General features: G+C 37.1%; 1 pseudogene; it reads right to left on the reverse strand.

Moving 5' to 3' along the window:
- Positions 1-3,379: 3,379 nt before the first annotated feature.
- Positions 3,380-12,539, reverse strand: LOC137254494 (uncharacterized; annotated as a pseudogene).
- Positions 12,540-17,368: the final 4,829 nt, after the last annotated feature.

Here is a 17,368-nt window from a genome sequence, read left to right on the forward strand (position 1 = left end):
GGTTGTTGTATAGGTGGTCGCCTTTTCGAGATATCGCAATAAAGGTGGACCAGGGGTGACCCTAGAATTTGTTTGTACAATATGGGTATCAAATGAAAGGTGTTAATGAGTATTTTTAAAAGGGAGTGGGCCTTCGTTCTATAGGTGTTCGCCTTTTCGAGATATCGCCATAAAGGTGGACCAGGGGTGACTTTAGAATATGTTTGTACGATATGGGTATCAAATTAAAGGTATTAATGAGAGTTTTAAAAGGGAGTGGTGGTAGTTGTATATGTGAAGGCGTTTTCCAGATATCGACCAAAATATGGACCAGGGTGACCCAGAACATTATCTGTTGGATAACGCTAATTTATTTATATATGTAATACCTGCCAAGATTTTAAGGGTTTCTTATTTCGCCCTGCAGAACTTTTTGATTTTCTTCTACTTAATATGGTAGGTGTCACAACCATTTTATAAAGTTTTTTCTAAAGTTATATTTCGCGTCAATAAAACAATCCAATTACCTTACCATGTTTCATCCCTTTTTTCGTATTTGGTATAGAATTATGGCATTTTTTTCATTTTTCGTAATTTTCGATATCGAAAAAGTGGGCGTGGTCATAGTCTGATTTCGTTCATTTTTCATACCAAGATAAAGTGAGTTCAAGTAAGCACGTGAACTAAGTTCATTAAAGATATGTCGATTTTTGCTGAGGTTATCGTGTTAACGACCATGCGGAAGGACAGACGAACGACTGTGTATAAAAACTGGGCGTGGCATCAACCGATTCCACCCATTTTCACAGAAAACAGTTAAGGTCATAAAATCTATGCCCCTACCAAATTTCAAAAGGATTGGTTAATTTTTGTTCGACTTATGGCGTTAAAAGTATCCTAGACAAATTAAATGAAAAAGGGCGGAGTCACGCCCATTTTGAAATTTTCTTTTATTTTTGTATTTTTTTGCACCACATCATTACTGAAGTTGAATGTTGACATAATTTACTTATATACTGTAAAGATATAAAATTTTTTGTTAAAATTTTACTTTAAAAAAAAATTTTTTAAACGTGGGCGTGGTCCTTCTCCGAGTTTGCTAATTTTTATTAAGCTTACATATAGTAATAGGAGTAACGTTCCTGCTAAATTTCATCATGATATCTTCAACGACTGCCAAATTACAGCTTGCAAAATTTTAAATTACCTTCTTTTAAAAGTGGGCGGTGCCACGCCCATTGTCCAAAATTTTACTAATTTTCTATTCTGCGGCATAAGTTCAACTCATCTACAAAGTTTCGTCGCTCTATCTGTCTTTTGTAATGAATTATCGCACTTTTTCGGTTTTTCGAAATTTTCGATATCGAAAAAGTGGGTGTGGTTATAGTACGATATCGTTCATTTTAAATAGCGATCTGAGATGAGTGCTCAGGAACATACATACCAAATTTCATCAAGATACCTCAAAATTTACTCAAGTTATCGTGTTAACGGACGGACGGACGGACGGACGGACATGGCTCAATCAAATTTTTTTTCGATCCTGATTATTTTGATATATGGAAGTCTATATCTATCTCGATTCCTTTATATATGTACAACCAACCGTTATCCAATCAAACTTAATATACTCTGTGAGCTCTGCTCAACTGAGTATAAAAATAATTTTATGGCCTGCAGCTTTCCTGAAATATACACTGCATTAATGTTATTTCTTACAATTCCTGTGACTGCAGCTTGTGCTGAACTATCATTTAAGAAACTCTATGGACAAGAAAAGTTATGTAACTTGGCTATTCTGTCTATTGGAAATCCTCCGGTCCGATCTTTAAACTTTGATGATGTTATATACACTTTTGTGGGACAGAAATCTCGAAAAAAAGATGTTTCTTAATAACTATCTTATTGAAATTAAATTGTTATTTATATTATTATTATTATTATTATTGTAAATGCATGCAGGTTCCCTTACGATGTTGTTTCTTCATCGAAAAGATAGCGAATTGATGATTAATGCATTGAGATATTATGTTCTATGGATGAATGTGAAGTCTCCAATGCGCATTGGGCTAGCAATTATTACAGACCATTCGCTTGCCTAAGAGAGAAGGCTTGTGGCCATAAGTGGAACATATAAAACGTGTAATTGAGTACGCTGAAAATCTCGAAGTTGATTAAAATAAAACTGAGTACAACGTGAAGATTTTTATTGATAGGGTCTCATCAAAAGAACTTGCCAAAGGCCCCAGATGGTATATTTACGCAACTGATTGTATATAACGTCCTGTAAAGCTTTATATGCGAACGATTGAACGGTTTGGACTTTTTCGGTGTGGCTAAGTCTAAGCTGTAAGATTAATTTCAAGTTAGCGATGAACGAAAATAAGTAATTACGTTATGATATACCAGATTCCGTGCTGTAGACATTAAAGCCTATACTTCATTGTTACAAAAAACTACTTTTTTTTACTGAATTTAAGAACAAATTTTAACTAAAAATAAGTAGCTTTATTGTTTTCATATTCATTTGGTTAGCGGGTATATTTAGGTGTCCGATTAGACATTTTTTCAGAAAAGAAAATTTTTGTCATATCTTCCTAATTTATTAGATTGATGCTTCAAACTTCGCCATATCTTTCGTATATTGCACATATTGTTGTCTGAAAAAATCGAAGAGATCGGTCGCATATAGAGCATATGTCCCCCTGGTTGTTCAGATAAGAAACTTTTCGCAATTTCTACACCATTTTAACAGCTAGAAGCTTCAAATTTCAGGTATATATAGCATATATTGTTATATTAAAAAAATATAGAGATCGGTCGTATATATATTATATATCACATACAACCGATTGTTCAGCACGACGCAAATTGGAAGAGAAGCTCGGCCTTAAATCTCTTCGGAGGTTATCGCGCTTTCATTTATTTATTTATTTTATACCTTAATACACTGTTCTTAACAACCTATGTCATACTACTTAGTATTTTAAATTCAAAAAAACTAATCTATTGTGGTAAAGCGGATATTTTATTGGCGTTAACCTCTAACCGGTATACCCACTCACCCGGTGAGCACCCACTTATTGTGAAAGTACAGGACTTGACTCTTTGCGGAACTACTTGAACCACAATACACATTCAATGGCTTGCCTGGTGGATTTTGGGGCAAAAATTTACGTATATTTTAGCCGAACCTGACTCCGAAATATGGGACGGAACTGTTCACTAACCGGCCCGATAGGACAATTCGGTCCCATTATAATAGGTAGGCCTTAATATTGTAACGAATTTAGGGAAATTCCGCTTATTCCAACCATTCTGCTAAGGTTCGAATCGCTAAACTGTTGAATAAATAACTCCACTGTTCAATAATGCAAAATGGTCTTTATTATACTACTTTGGGAGTACTTCAAAATAACTCTTAATTCACAACTAATTGCGTGTTTAAATCAAACTTATTACTGACTACTCAGCTTTCGCTGCTTTTTTACTCTCTATTGCCTCGTTCACCCACTTCTCCTAAAGTCTAGTAACTACGCGAACGTCATGCCCGGTTACCAGTCGTATATGTACATGTATATTTGTAGTTTATAGTCTCTCGCATAGCCATATGATGTGCATATGTGAGTACTACTTCCGCCGATGGTGAGTATCTCTCTGCTGCCTTGTATGTACATGGGTAAATGATGATTATTGTGTTTATGTAGCTTGCTTTAATTTTGTTGTACCTTTATTTAATAACCTTAGGGATGTGAGTATCAATTAGTGATGCTAATATTCGTCACACTGCCCTCCACCTAGGTCTGATCATCCCGATCAGACAAATCTCTCAATCTAACCGCTGCTAGCCTCTCCAAATGAACCACCCTTCTATTTCGTGGTTTCCCAATGGTTTGTATGCGGTAGATGACATCACTGATCCTCTTCACAACTCTGTACGGGCCTTCCCAACTGCACCAAAATTTGGATGGAACACTTTTCCGCCGATGATGATTGTATAGCAGTACCAAATCTCCCTCCGGGAAACCTTCCGAATTATTGTTCTTGTCGTACCTGTGTTTCATCATACTACTCATTATCCTGGACCGCTCCCTCACACTCTGTTGTTTGGCCAGTAAACTACTTCGCAGAGCTTGATCTTGACGGATTGACTTTGTATCATCAGTATCGTCTTGACGTTTCACAACAGTAGTGCGCACTGGCTTGAATCCACCCTTGCATTCTTTCTGGGAAATTCTTTCCCTCGTTTTAGTGCGTCCATTAGGGTTTGTCAATGCCAGTGTTTGGCCCATTCGTTCTATCAACCTTTTCCCGATCTACTGCCTTTGACTTTGGTGGTCTTTGTCGAATCGCCTCCACCAGCACTCGCTTAATGCTGAACCCTTTCTCCAAACTGAAGTTGAGTGGTAATTGTTCTTATACTGCATATTCCTTCTCTGCATATCGATCCTGATGTCATAGTCAACTAAGAAATCCAATGCCAATATGACTTCATCAACGATCTCCGCCACGACGAATTTGTGTAGAACCGTGACCTTTCCAATTAAGACTTCACATACCACATCTCCCTGGACTTGGTTATACTCGCCAGTGACCGTACACAACCTTGCTCCAGGTAATGGCTTTACTCTCCTGTTGACCAAATCAGATCGGATTAAGGAATGAGATGCGCCCGTATCTACAGTCAATACACGTTCTTTGCCATCCACATTTCCTTTGACGGTAAGACTGTTAGATTTTCTTCCAATTTGCGAGATAGATATCACAGGACATTCAATAGCTGGGGAAGGTTCTCCATTTTTATACCTGACTCGCTTTTGGTTATCTTCTCCAGTTTTGCGCTTACGACAAGCCAAGTTGGAACTACCAGGACCGGTGCTTCAATTACGTGCAATGTGACCAGGCTTCCCGCATTTGAAGCATTTGATTACTCTCTTACTCCGCTTTTGCGATCTTTTCAGCGGCTCCAATATTTTGTTCACCCAGTCTGGCCTTTCTACTTCCACACGGCGTGCTTTGAAAACTGGCTTACACAGAAGCGACGCCGTTCCCTGAGTCAGCGCATGGGATACTGTTTCAGCAAATATTGGCTTTGGATTTGCGTATGTCGCTCGCTTCGTTTCAACGTCCCGTATTCCATTGATAAATCGCTGGATTTTTACCCTCTCGGTGTATTCCGCGGGTGCGTCTTCATTTGCGAGATGAGCCAATCTTTCAACATCCGACGCAAACACCTGCAATGACTCATTCGCTTTTTGGTAACGGTTTTGCAACTCAATTTGGTATATCTGTTTTCTATGCTCGCTTCCATAACGTCTCTCGACAGCGGTTATCAATGCTTCATAACTGTTCCGTTCGTACTCTGGAATAGTCTGTAAGATTTGTGCTGCAGGCCCTTTCAATGCCATGAACAGTGCAGCAACTTATCTTCCGAATTCCAGTTGTTCACTGCTGACGTCTTCTCAATTTGAAGCTTAAATACCTGGAAAGGAACAGAGCCGTCATAAGATGCAGTTTTACCTTCGGACTGCTTGCTGAAACAGCTGGGCGATTTAGTTGCAGCTCCTGTATACGACCTTTTAAAGCATTTACCTCGGCCTTGAGTTTGTTCTCAAACTGCATTACTTTTTCGTCCTTACGGGCTTCCAGTTGTGCAGAGATCTGCGATGATACTTCTGCTGAAATTTGTCCCGACATTGCGGATATATGTGCCTCCTGTGCTTCAATCCTGGATGCTATTTGTGACGACATTTCGGATATACGTGCCTCTTGTGCTTCAATCCTGGATGCTATATGTGACGACATTTCGGACATGCGTGTCTCATGTGATTCCATTTTGGATGTTAAACGTGTCTCCTGTGAGTTGCGATACTACGCTGGTGGATATTTGTGATGAAATTTGTGCCGATATTGCAGCCAATGTCATTTTCAGGTCTGTGTTCGCCATTGTATGCGGTGTTTCATTTTTCTCCTCCAATTTTGTTGTCTCGTCGCCGTCAAGGTGAAAGACATACTCTTCCACGTTAAATCCTTCTGATTCCATTGCGTCTCGTAGTCGTGCCTGAAGTTCGAATTTATTGCCGGTTCTATTCAATCCACGGCTCTCCAACTACTTCTTCAGTTGCTGGATCTTCAATTCACTCCACTTTGCCATGTCCTTGTTGTACTCTGCAACTCTGGAATTTATTCAACAATTCCTTTTCTGACACCAATTGTAGAATTTAGGGAATTCCGCTTATTCCAACCCTTCTGCTAACGTCTTTATTAGACTACTTTGAGAGTACTTCACAACTAATTGCGTGTTCAAATCAAACTGCTTCCTGACTACTCAGCTTTCGCTGCTTTTATACTCTCTGTTGCCTCGTTCACCCATTTCTCCTAAGGTCTAGTAACTTCGCGAACGTTATGCCTGGTATATGTACATATATATTTGTAGTTTATAGTCTCTCGCATAGCCATATGCATATGTATATGTGAGTACTACTTCGGCTGATGGTGAGTATCTCTCTGCTGCCGTGTATGTACATGTGTAAATGATGATTAATGTGTTTATGTAGCTTGCTTTAATTTTGTTGTGCCTTTATTTAATAACCTTAATGATGTGAGCATCAATTAGTGATGCTAATATTAGTCACAATATTTTCATTTATATTGAAAAATATATTCAACAAAAATCAAATAGGTAAAGAAAAGATAGTACTGAGCACCAAAAAAGTATTTATTTAAAAAATTCCCACTTTTTATACCTTAAACTATCTGAAATCTCTTTTACCCTCTTATCAAAGTTAGTATTCAAAATGCCTACAGAAGGTACAAAATTCTTCGCTTTGGTATCAATGGTTCGTGACATCATTTTTGGTACTCATCATTAATAGTTAATGACAATTACATGCAAATAATGAGCGTTTTAATCACTTGTTTTTGGGTATTCTTTCTTCTTTTTTTTGCGAATTCATTGCTCAAAAACGTAGCGTCAACCTTTTACAGGTTCTCAACAAAGCAAATAGTAATAGAAACACCTGCAATAAAGCCAACTATTCGTAAGTACATATAGGTAACAAAAGTAAAAATAACAATCACAGCAACAGTACTTGAAGAGTTCACAATATTCATTGTCCGCAATATTCATTGGCCACAATAAAACCAGCTAACCAAATGATTTGGTATTGAGTCAGTGACGAGTCAATAGCAACGCTGAAAATGTCCCCTATTTTGTACCAAATTTTATGCGTGCTGTCGGAATGATTTTAGTCAGTTAAGGTACGACTTCATACCAGCCTTTATTTTGTAACGAATTTTGTGAAATGCCGCTTATTTGAAACCTTCTGCTAACGTTCGAATCGCTAAACTGCTGAATAAATCACTCCAATATTCAGTATTGCAAACGTCTTCGTCGCCTTCTACATAAGAGTGGCTATTTTATTGTTGTCCATTTATTTAGTAGCACCTTAGTGATGCTAATATTCGTCACATTGCCCTCCACCTAAGTCTCATCGCCCTGATCAGACAAATCTCTTGATCCAACCGCTGTTATACTCTCCAAATGAACCACCCTTCTATTTCGTGGTTTTTCAGTAGTTTGTATGCCACAGATGGCATCACTAATCCTCTTCACAACTTTGTACGCCAACTGCACAAAAATTTGGATGGACCACCTTTCCGACGGTCAAGGTTTTATAACAGTAACAAATCTCCTTCCAAGAAACCTTCTGAATTGTTGTTCTCGTCGTACCTGTGTTTCATCTTACTACTCATTAACCTGGTTTGTTCACTCACACTCTGTTGTTTGGCCAATGAACTACTTCGTAGGGCTTGATTTTGACGAATTGGCTTTGCATAATCAGTATCGTTTTGAAGTTTCCCAACAGTAGTGCGCGCTGGCTTGAAACCACCCTTGCATTCTTTCTGGGAAATTCTTTCCTTCTTTTTAGTGCGTCCATTTGGGTTTGTCAATGCCAGTGTTTTTCTCGCGGGTACCTTTGATTTTGACTTGTTTGACCTATTCGTTCCATCAACCTTTGCCCGATCTACAGCCTTTAACTTTTGTGGTCTTTGTCGAATCTCCTCCACCAGCACTCGCTTACTGCTGTAGTCTTTCTCGTTGCCGAAATTAAGTGGCACATCCATGTTCTTATATCGCATCGCCTTGCTCTGCACGTTGATCTTGATGCCTTGGTCGATCAAGAAGTCCACTCCAATTATGATTTCATCAACAATCTCTGCCACTATAAAATTGTGTAATACCTTGACGTTCCCAATTGCGACTTCACATGCAACTTCCCCCATTACGTGGGTGTCCTCTCCAGTGGCTGTACGCAATCTTGCTCCATGCAATGGTCTTATATTGTTGAATAAATCCGATCGAATAATGGAATGAGATGCGCCCGTATCTATAGTCAGTAAACGTTCCTTTAAATCTTTATGTCTTCCGACAGAAAGATTGCTTGACCTTCCTCCAATTTGCGATATAGAGATTATGGGACAATCAATTGCGGGAGCCAGCTGTCGCCCCTTGCGGCTGACCCGCTTTAGTTTAACGATTGAGTGGTCTTGGAGATTTGCTAATCTCCTTCAGCTCTGCGTTTACGGCCATCCACATTGTTGGAACTATTAGGCTTGGTATTGCAATAATGTGCAATGTGCCCTGACTTACCACACTTAAAGCATTTGACGGCACCATCGTTTTTCTGCTGCGTTCCTTTTAATGCTTCCAATTTGTGTCTACCCAGTCTGGCCTTTCCACTTCCACGCGATGAGCTTTGTATGCGGGCTTACTCAAAAGTGACGCTTTTTCCTGAGTCAGTGCATGGGATACCGTTTCAGCAAATGTTGGTTTTGGATTTATAAGCTCTGAATTTTAACCCTCTCGGTGTATTCCACGGTGCGTCCGCATTTGCGAGATGAGCAACATCCAAAGCAAACTCCTGCAAAGTCTCATTAGCTTTTTGGTAGCGGTTTTGAAACTCTATTTGGTATATTTGCTTCCTGTGCTCGCTTCCGTATCGCCTCTCTAGAGCGTTCATCAATGTTTCGTAGTTGTTCCGCTCTCCCTCGGAAATAGTCTGTAGGATTTCATTAGCAGATCCTTTCAATGCTGCGAATAGTGCAGCATATTTATCTTCAGCATTCCAGTTGTTCAATGTTGCGGTCTTCTCAAACTGAAGCTTAAACACCTGGAAAGGAACAGAACCGTCAAAGGATGGTGTTTTTACCTTTGGATTACTCGCTGGAACTGCTGGCCGATTTAGTTGCAACTCCTTTAGAAGAAATCTCAATGTTTCAATCTCGGCATCGATTTTGTCCTCGAGTTGTAAAATTTTTGTATCCTGCGCCTCCAACTTCGAGGAAATACGTCCTTCTCGCTCCTCCAGTTGCGCAGAGAGGAGCAAAAGCTGAGTAAGCAGAATCAGTTTGATTTAAGCAAGCTATTGGTTGTAAAGTATTAGTGTTATCAGAGTTATTTATTCAAAAGTGTAGCGATACGAACGTTAGTAGAAGGGTGCAAATAAGAGGAATACCACTAAAATTCGTTACAATAGCCCCTCGTAGTCGTTCTTGAAGTTCTGTTTTATTACCGGTTGTAACCAATCCACGGTACTCCAACTCCCTTTTCAGTTGCTGAATCTTCAATTCACTCAACTTGGCCATGTCCTTGTTGTGCTCTGCAACTCTGGAATTTATTCAAAAATCCCTCTTCTGGCACCAATTGTAACTAATTTTATTATTATTTGAAACCTTCTGGTAACGTTCGAATCGCTAAACTGTTGAATAAGTCACTCCAATATTCAGTATTGCAAACTATTCTTTATTTGGATTACTATGAGAGTAGTACTTCACAACCAATAGCATGTTTAAATCAAAACTCTCTCGGTTTCCTCGTTCACCCATTTCTCCTAAGGTCTAGTAATTTCGCGAACAGTTGTACCTCATGCTTGGTTACCAGCTATATAAGTACATGTATATTTGTAGTTTATAGCCATATGTGTGTATGTGTGAGTAACTACTTCGGCTGATGACTACATGTTTTTGTATGAGAGATATCTCTTCGTCGCATTCTACATAAGAGTGGCTGCTTTATTGTAGTTGCCCATTTATTTAGTAGCAGCTTAGTGATGCTAATATTCGTCACAATAATAAAAAATAAAATAATGTAATTCTAAATAAAACGGTTTTTGATATTACCATTTTCCGAGTTATCAAGTAGGGAAGTCAAAAATTTATAATTGTTCCAGGTCATTAGAAATCGCACAAGAAACGCTTTTAAATTTAAATTTGACGAATTTTGCTTTTTTTTTATTAAAATATTATTTTCTAACTTAAAAAGCCTGCAAGCTTGGCTTACAACGATAATACAAAAAGCTCTTGAGTGTTTTCTTATGGCCTGGATACAACTTTATTATTATCAAATCATAGTGAATATTTCTTCTTGTGGTTATTGGATTGATCAAAAGCCAAACACCAACAAAACACAAGTGCCAAAAACAATGTCAACCATAACAAACTCATAAAGCTATGTATGAGTTTTCTTTAAAGGTGGATACAGGACACCTACGGGTACTACTGAAGCCTCAATTATTTGTGACGAATGCACTAATATTTTGTGTATTGTGGCAGACATAGAGTACCATTCGTAGTTTGGAAAAATACTTCACTGATTTTAATGCAATGATCACGAAACCTTTGAGCATCAATTTCAAATTCAGAGGAGAGAGCAATTCAGATTATGTGTAAATGTTTAAAAAATCAATATTTATACCAGTAATAGATGCTAAAAGGTCAGTGCGAGAAAATGCTCTTCTAGCTGTGTTGCCATCGTTGGTGTTGCCGCTGCCATTTGCTTTCGGCTTATCGACATGAAGCCCCATTTGAAGCAAAAACTCTTTTTGAATTTTTTGTTTCTTTTCTGCCAGGACTCTCTTCTCTTCTGCTCCACGAACTTGCCATTTTTTCAAATCTAGCTTGTATGAAAATTTTAAAACGAACTCGAAACTACGAATCCACGCATGCAAAGGGCTTAATCCATATTTGAAAGCGTCGGTCTTCGGTTCAAAATTAGGAGAATCAATGTTTCTTATAGTTCGAAATTCCTTTGGACCGGCATGACAGATGGGACATTGCTGTGCACTTTTAGTTTCTGTCAACACATTTAAGACTTTCCCATCTATTAATGTCATATATAAATTATAGTTTACTTTAATTTTTTTTCCCATTACTTAGTGTGTATTGTAGTGGTTTCAACTCCTCAATCTGTTTCTTTATGTTGTGGTTATCAGTTAAAATGTGCTCTTTTGTTTCTTTAACAAACTCCACTTTTAAAGGTCTACAAAAGCGTACTGACTGAGGTGTACGGTTTACCCAAATAATATACCCTGCTGATAAAATTATTTTTATTGGAATGACTGATGTCACAAAAAGGGAATGATCGAAACTTTCCGAAGTATTTTCCACAAATTTTTGTTTAAACAAGCTGTGACCGGTAGAACCATCAAACCCGTAGCTCGAAATTAGGATCGATTCTTCAACATCCATTGTACACAATACTTCATCTTGATATTCAATAATTCTTTTAGCTGTGTGGTCTAACAAATTTTGCAACTACACTTCGACAGAGCTTTCATTCGCTTTGATTTCATCCGGTCTACATTTCAATTTGCTTTTATAAACTTTATCATAAGTCGGATAAATACTACAATTGTGTTTTATGTTTAATTGCCGCATATTTGAGTACACCTTTTTAGTTAATCCGTTTTCTAACACAAACATTAGAGCTTCATCAGGTGATACTGGCGTAACTTCTTTATGGCTAGTATTAAGAACTTATCGAATTTTGGATGGCCGATTTGGAGATATAGCAACTTGTTGTAGGACAAATTTCAAATCCGTTGCGTGGGATTTTTTGGCAGATATAGAGGCTGCATGAACTAATAATTGCGCATTGTCTCCTTGTTGGGAAGCTAATTCGGAGGCTAATCTCCTTTTATTTCTTTCGCAGCTATCATCATACGTCAGTTTTGGTCGCCCAATAGTATTAATATTTTTCGGTATTGCAAAAATTGTTTCTGGACCCAACCATTTCTTATTATATTTTCTAAATGCATTCTCATTTCTGGTTTGTTTATTCCATTTAAGTTTAATAAAATTAGATAAGTTCCGAGCTTTAGTACATATCAATTTACTTAATTCACTGTCAATTTCGTATGAAATCTTTCCTTTTATGTAATTCGAAACATTCCTGTTGTTTCTCAACCAAAACTCAAATATTTCAGAATTTTTGAACCTGAGTGTTTCTACAAAAGTATTAAAAATTCGTTCATTAGCAGTCAAATGCATACACTTCTACCATGACATAAAACTTGAGTTTTCTACAAACAATCACATGTAAATAGTTCCAATGACACTTCAAAACATTTTTAGTTTTACTCCACGAAAACCGATAAAACGCTTCAGAGTTTCACAAAAAAATACATACAGGAAACTACCAAAATAAGTACGAAATAAAAACATTTAGCAAACTATATTTGTATATAGTAAAATTACTCACCTCGAGTAATAGAACTCATATTTACAAAGTTTTTTTACAAGAATATATTATTAAAAAATAGTTTTTAATTTTATAAAAATTTTGCTGCTTCACTTGTATTAACACGTACTAAAAAATTTGTAAACAATACCAGCTGTTTGTACATAAACAGGGTTGCCAACAGTAAATTTTTTTTAATTTTTTCTTATCAATATGTTGGGTATTGAACACCATCAAAATAATTGCCAAAATTTAAATTTGAAAAATTGACTTTTTGCCGCTAAAATCGCAATTTCGGCTATAGTGCAGTGGTGACCTTGGGACAAGCCCCGCCTATACACATTCTGTGCCCTTTTAGCATTGACATGGATGCGGCGTTTCACAAACGTAACAAATTAAATGCGATGCCTTGAGAAATATCCACTGTAGAAGCATGATAATGGGGCCATGCTAGAACAACAGGATTTTCCGTGTATTTTTTTTCTGTGTAGGGGTCAAGCTGCCATAAAAATATGAGTCATTTATCAATGTATGAGTCATTATCCACTATTTTTCAATAAAATTACACGTTTTAGTGTATTCTCAATCGATATGTATGCATATAAATCGTGCTAAAGCATATTATTATTGTCTCAGATGACCATTGCGCTTTCATCCACAATTACGTCTTAAACAGTAGCAGTATCGCAATGCTTCTAGCAAAACAACAAACATTATGAAACTTCAAAAATCCTAAAATACGTCAAAAAATTTTGAGTGGAACTACCTTCTTTTTTATACCATGCTTAAAATCATCAAATTGTGGATAGGAAATTCACCACTGTAACAATTACACTTGAAACTATTAGCTTAAATGCCTTAAATTAATCCATTTTATTTGTTATAGGTGTAATAATACAATAAGTAATAAACAGTTTTCCAATCGATTAAATTATACTAAAATTCCGTGTTTTTTTTGATAATCTTCAGGTAGGTAATTTGGTAAATAACCTATCGGTTTGATGCATTGCACTCCCTTCCGGTGATGGTTATTCTGGTGTTGATGATCGGTTGTATTTCGCATTCTTGCGCAGAACACACCCTCCAAAAAAATAGCCCCGGAGTTGTGCAACACCGACTGCACGATCCAACAATCATTCATATTAAGGACCGTTTTTACCATCTTTGGTTATCTGGAGATGGTCATTTATACTTTTGTTTTTTGCCGCCTCTTTTAAAAGCGGTGTCTTGTTAAGCGTTGAGATCATTAAACTGCTCAGCTACAGAGAAACCCATCAGCTGAGAAATATACATAACAAATATAATATATATATATATATTAGGCCGGGTCGATTTGTGGGGAGGCAAAAAAATCGCCCATTGCTCTGTGAAAATCATATCCTAGGGATCAAAATAAGAAACTTTGCCGAAGGAACCATACCATAAAACGAATTCTGATGTCCCCCCCTTTGAGTCGTAGAGGCAAATTTTGAAAAATCCCACTTTGAAATGCCTATGTTTTTTCTTTTTGGAGTTTACTTTTCTCTTTAGAAATTTATTTAGTCAGAACATATGTAAATGAAAAAATGAATTTAACTTAGTAATAGAAAAAATGAAAAAATGAATTTAACTTAGTAATAGAAAAGAAATTAAAAAAAATTATTAGAAATTAGCGTTTTTACAACCCCCTTTTAAAACCAAGGCATCACTGTGATGCATTTGCATGTCGTAAACATAGTTGTGTGGGTTTTTTATTCAACCGTTTTAAAAAATGAAGGTATCACTGTGACACAATTGCAGATCCTAAAATTGCTTGTGTTGCTTTTTTAAGCCACCACAAGGCACAGCAGGTAGAATTGAAATTGCCCCTACCCAAAAGTTCGACCCAAAGGGGGGGACATCAGAATTCGTTTTAGAGGTATGGTTCCTTCGGCAAAGTTTCCTATTTTGATCACTAGAATATGATTTTCACAGAGCAATGAGCGAATTTTAAATCTACCCGCCCTAATATATATATATATATGAAATCGGTTCTAGTTTAGCATTCGATGACAAGGATCATTTGCAAGCTAAGAATATAATAACTCTGTCTCAATATAGTCCATACACGATTAGTTGGTAATACTGCCGATTATAGAAAAGTAAGAAGAGATTTAAAAACAACAAGACCGCAGGGAGCTATTCAAGTACATCGGCGAGGAGTTGGTAGATTGCATGCATCAGCTTCTTTACAAAATATTACGGACGAATGCATGCCTGACGATTGGAACCTAAGTGTTCTTTGTTCAGTACACAAGGAGGGGGATTCTGCAAACTGCGCCAACTATAACAGAATCCGATTATCTTCCGGATTTTCACTATGGCCCAAATCTTGGAACAAAACCCGCAAAAAAAGAATTGACACAAGTCACCTCGTCGATGTTAAAGCCACCTTCGACAGCACGAAAGGGAGCTGCCTATATACCGCTATGCCTGAATTTTGTTTCCACGCAAAGTGTGTGCGACTGTGCAAAATGACGTTGGCCTACACCAACAGCTCGGTCATAATAGGGAAGGACCCCTCCGAGCCGTCCGAAACTAAACGAGGTTTCAGACAAGGTGATTCCCTATCGTGCGATTTCTTTAATTTGATGCTGGAGAAAATAATACAAGCTGCAGAACTTAACCGGTCTGGAAATATTCTATAAAAGCGTGCAATTACTGATGTTTGCTGCCGATATTAACATCTTCGGCCTGAACACCCGCGCCGAAGTCCTGCTTTAGTGTGAATGAGGACAAACCGAAGTGTAAGCATTCCCGGCTTGGCAATCACTCCACTGTTCACAGCCAAAATTTCGAAATAGTAAAAAGATTTCATTTATTAGGATCCAGCATTAACACAAACAACAACGTCAGTTGGAAATCTAGCGAAGAGTCATTCTTGCCAAGAAATGCTATTTCGGATTACGTATGGAATTCAAAAGTAAAGTCCTCATGTCACGCTATTTAATATATCGTAACAGTCCTGCTTTGTGGTGCAGAAGCAGGGACGGTGACAAGATCAGATAAGGCGGCTTGTGTGGGGGAAGTAGGAAGCAGAGAAAGAGCGAGACACCCACTTAGCTGGAAGGATCAGGTGGAAAATGATTTAAATCCCTCGGTGTTACCATCGGCGCCAGTTAGCGCAGCGGAGAGGCTAATGGTGCCCCTTATTGGCGCTTAAAATCATGGTAGCCAATTCAAGAGCATATGAAAAAAGTAAGAAAGTCTAAGTTCGGTTGAATTCGAGCATTACATACCCAGCTGTGCACTTCAAACGGTGTTGATGTTTGTTTTGTGTGTAGTTAAATACCATAGAGTTATTGCAAACTTTGTTAAGGTTAGACCTTTAGGAAAAGTGGGCGTGGCCTTTAACCGATTTTGATCATCTTCACACAGTCTATAAAATTTGGCAAAGATGGTGTCTCTGCCAAATTTCAATGTAATATCTTAAACGGCTTTTGATTTACAGCTTGTTAAACTTCCGAATGTTCTCTTCTAAATGTGGGGGTGCCAGGCTCATACCTGTACAACCAACCGTTCTCCAATCAAAGTTATAATACCCTGTATGCAGGTACAGCTAGGTATAATGAAACAATTTATTATATGGACTTTCACATTTCTACCTTAACGCTTATGTTACATTCCATTGGTGATGAAATTAATTAGTTATTTTATCCCATATATCTTGAAATGAACCAAACTTTAGAATTTCCTGTCACATACATTGTGTATTGAGTTAAACTCTCCTAAGTATAAATATATATAAAAAGAAGGATTTCGCGTTATAAAAAAGTGATTACAAAAAGACATACGTGCGCGCATTATAAGGTGAAGACCTGGAGCCCTTGTGTTGAGTATTACAACTGGATATCGTATAAAATAATACTGATAATAATAAATCGCCGCGATATAACTCAGAGGATATTAAATCCGAGGGTCTTTTCCAAATTTTAGATGATTCGCTTTTTAATTTTTCCAACAAATCGGCGGGACCTACATATATATTTATGCCGACGCGGAACTGGAGTTGTTAAAACTTGAACCTAAAATAATCAACCTTTGTGTCAATGTAAATAGGTTCCTACATAAAAACAGCAGGTAAGAGAAAGGTAAAAAAAATCGAAGGTATTGTACGGAAAAACTTAAGGTACTATGTAAAACAGCAATATTCCAAACAAATAACCATACACTGTAAATAACTATTAATAAAAATTTACCAGCGAGCGAAATTCAACAAAGAACAATAAAAACAACAACGACAATGTAATAACGCCCATAACTACCAAAAAATAGTTTAAATTATGATAGAGAAATTATCTATACTAACGGAGAACAATGAACAGTACGAACAGTAGGAAACCCTAAAACACCAATCGACACGGTTGTTAACTTCTGTAGCATTTAACCTAGAAATTCACAAATAACACAGCCAAAATGCACCAGAGACGCCATTATGAATTTCCTATGTAAAATTACTCATTGATTCTGAAAATCAAGGATATTTTTAACTCTATGGTAACGTTTTTGAAATATTTACGAATTACCGTTATTTCAAAAAAATAAAAATAGGGCCACTTAATCATATATATCTCAAGAGCGAATTGAGCAATTCCAAAATAATTTGAAGCTTTTAAAAGGTAATAAAATTTGCTATAAACTGTGTATACTACACTTTTTGCTAGGCCCTGCAGATTCAAAGACAACGAACAATCATTACGGATTTTAAAAAGTTTTTTTGTAAATATTTAAAAAAATTTGTACTTTGCGAGGAAGGATCTCAAAAACTTTTTATTTTTTGCAGATTTTTTTCTTTTCTCTCTAAGCTCTGTTTTATTACAAAAAAAAAAAAGCTTTCATTCAACAAAATCG

This window comes from Eurosta solidaginis, chromosome 5 (assembly GCF_040869045.1).
Source record: "Eurosta solidaginis isolate ZX-2024a chromosome 5, ASM4086904v1, whole genome shotgun sequence".
NCBI classification, from domain to species: domain Eukaryota; kingdom Metazoa; phylum Arthropoda; class Insecta; order Diptera; family Tephritidae; genus Eurosta; species Eurosta solidaginis.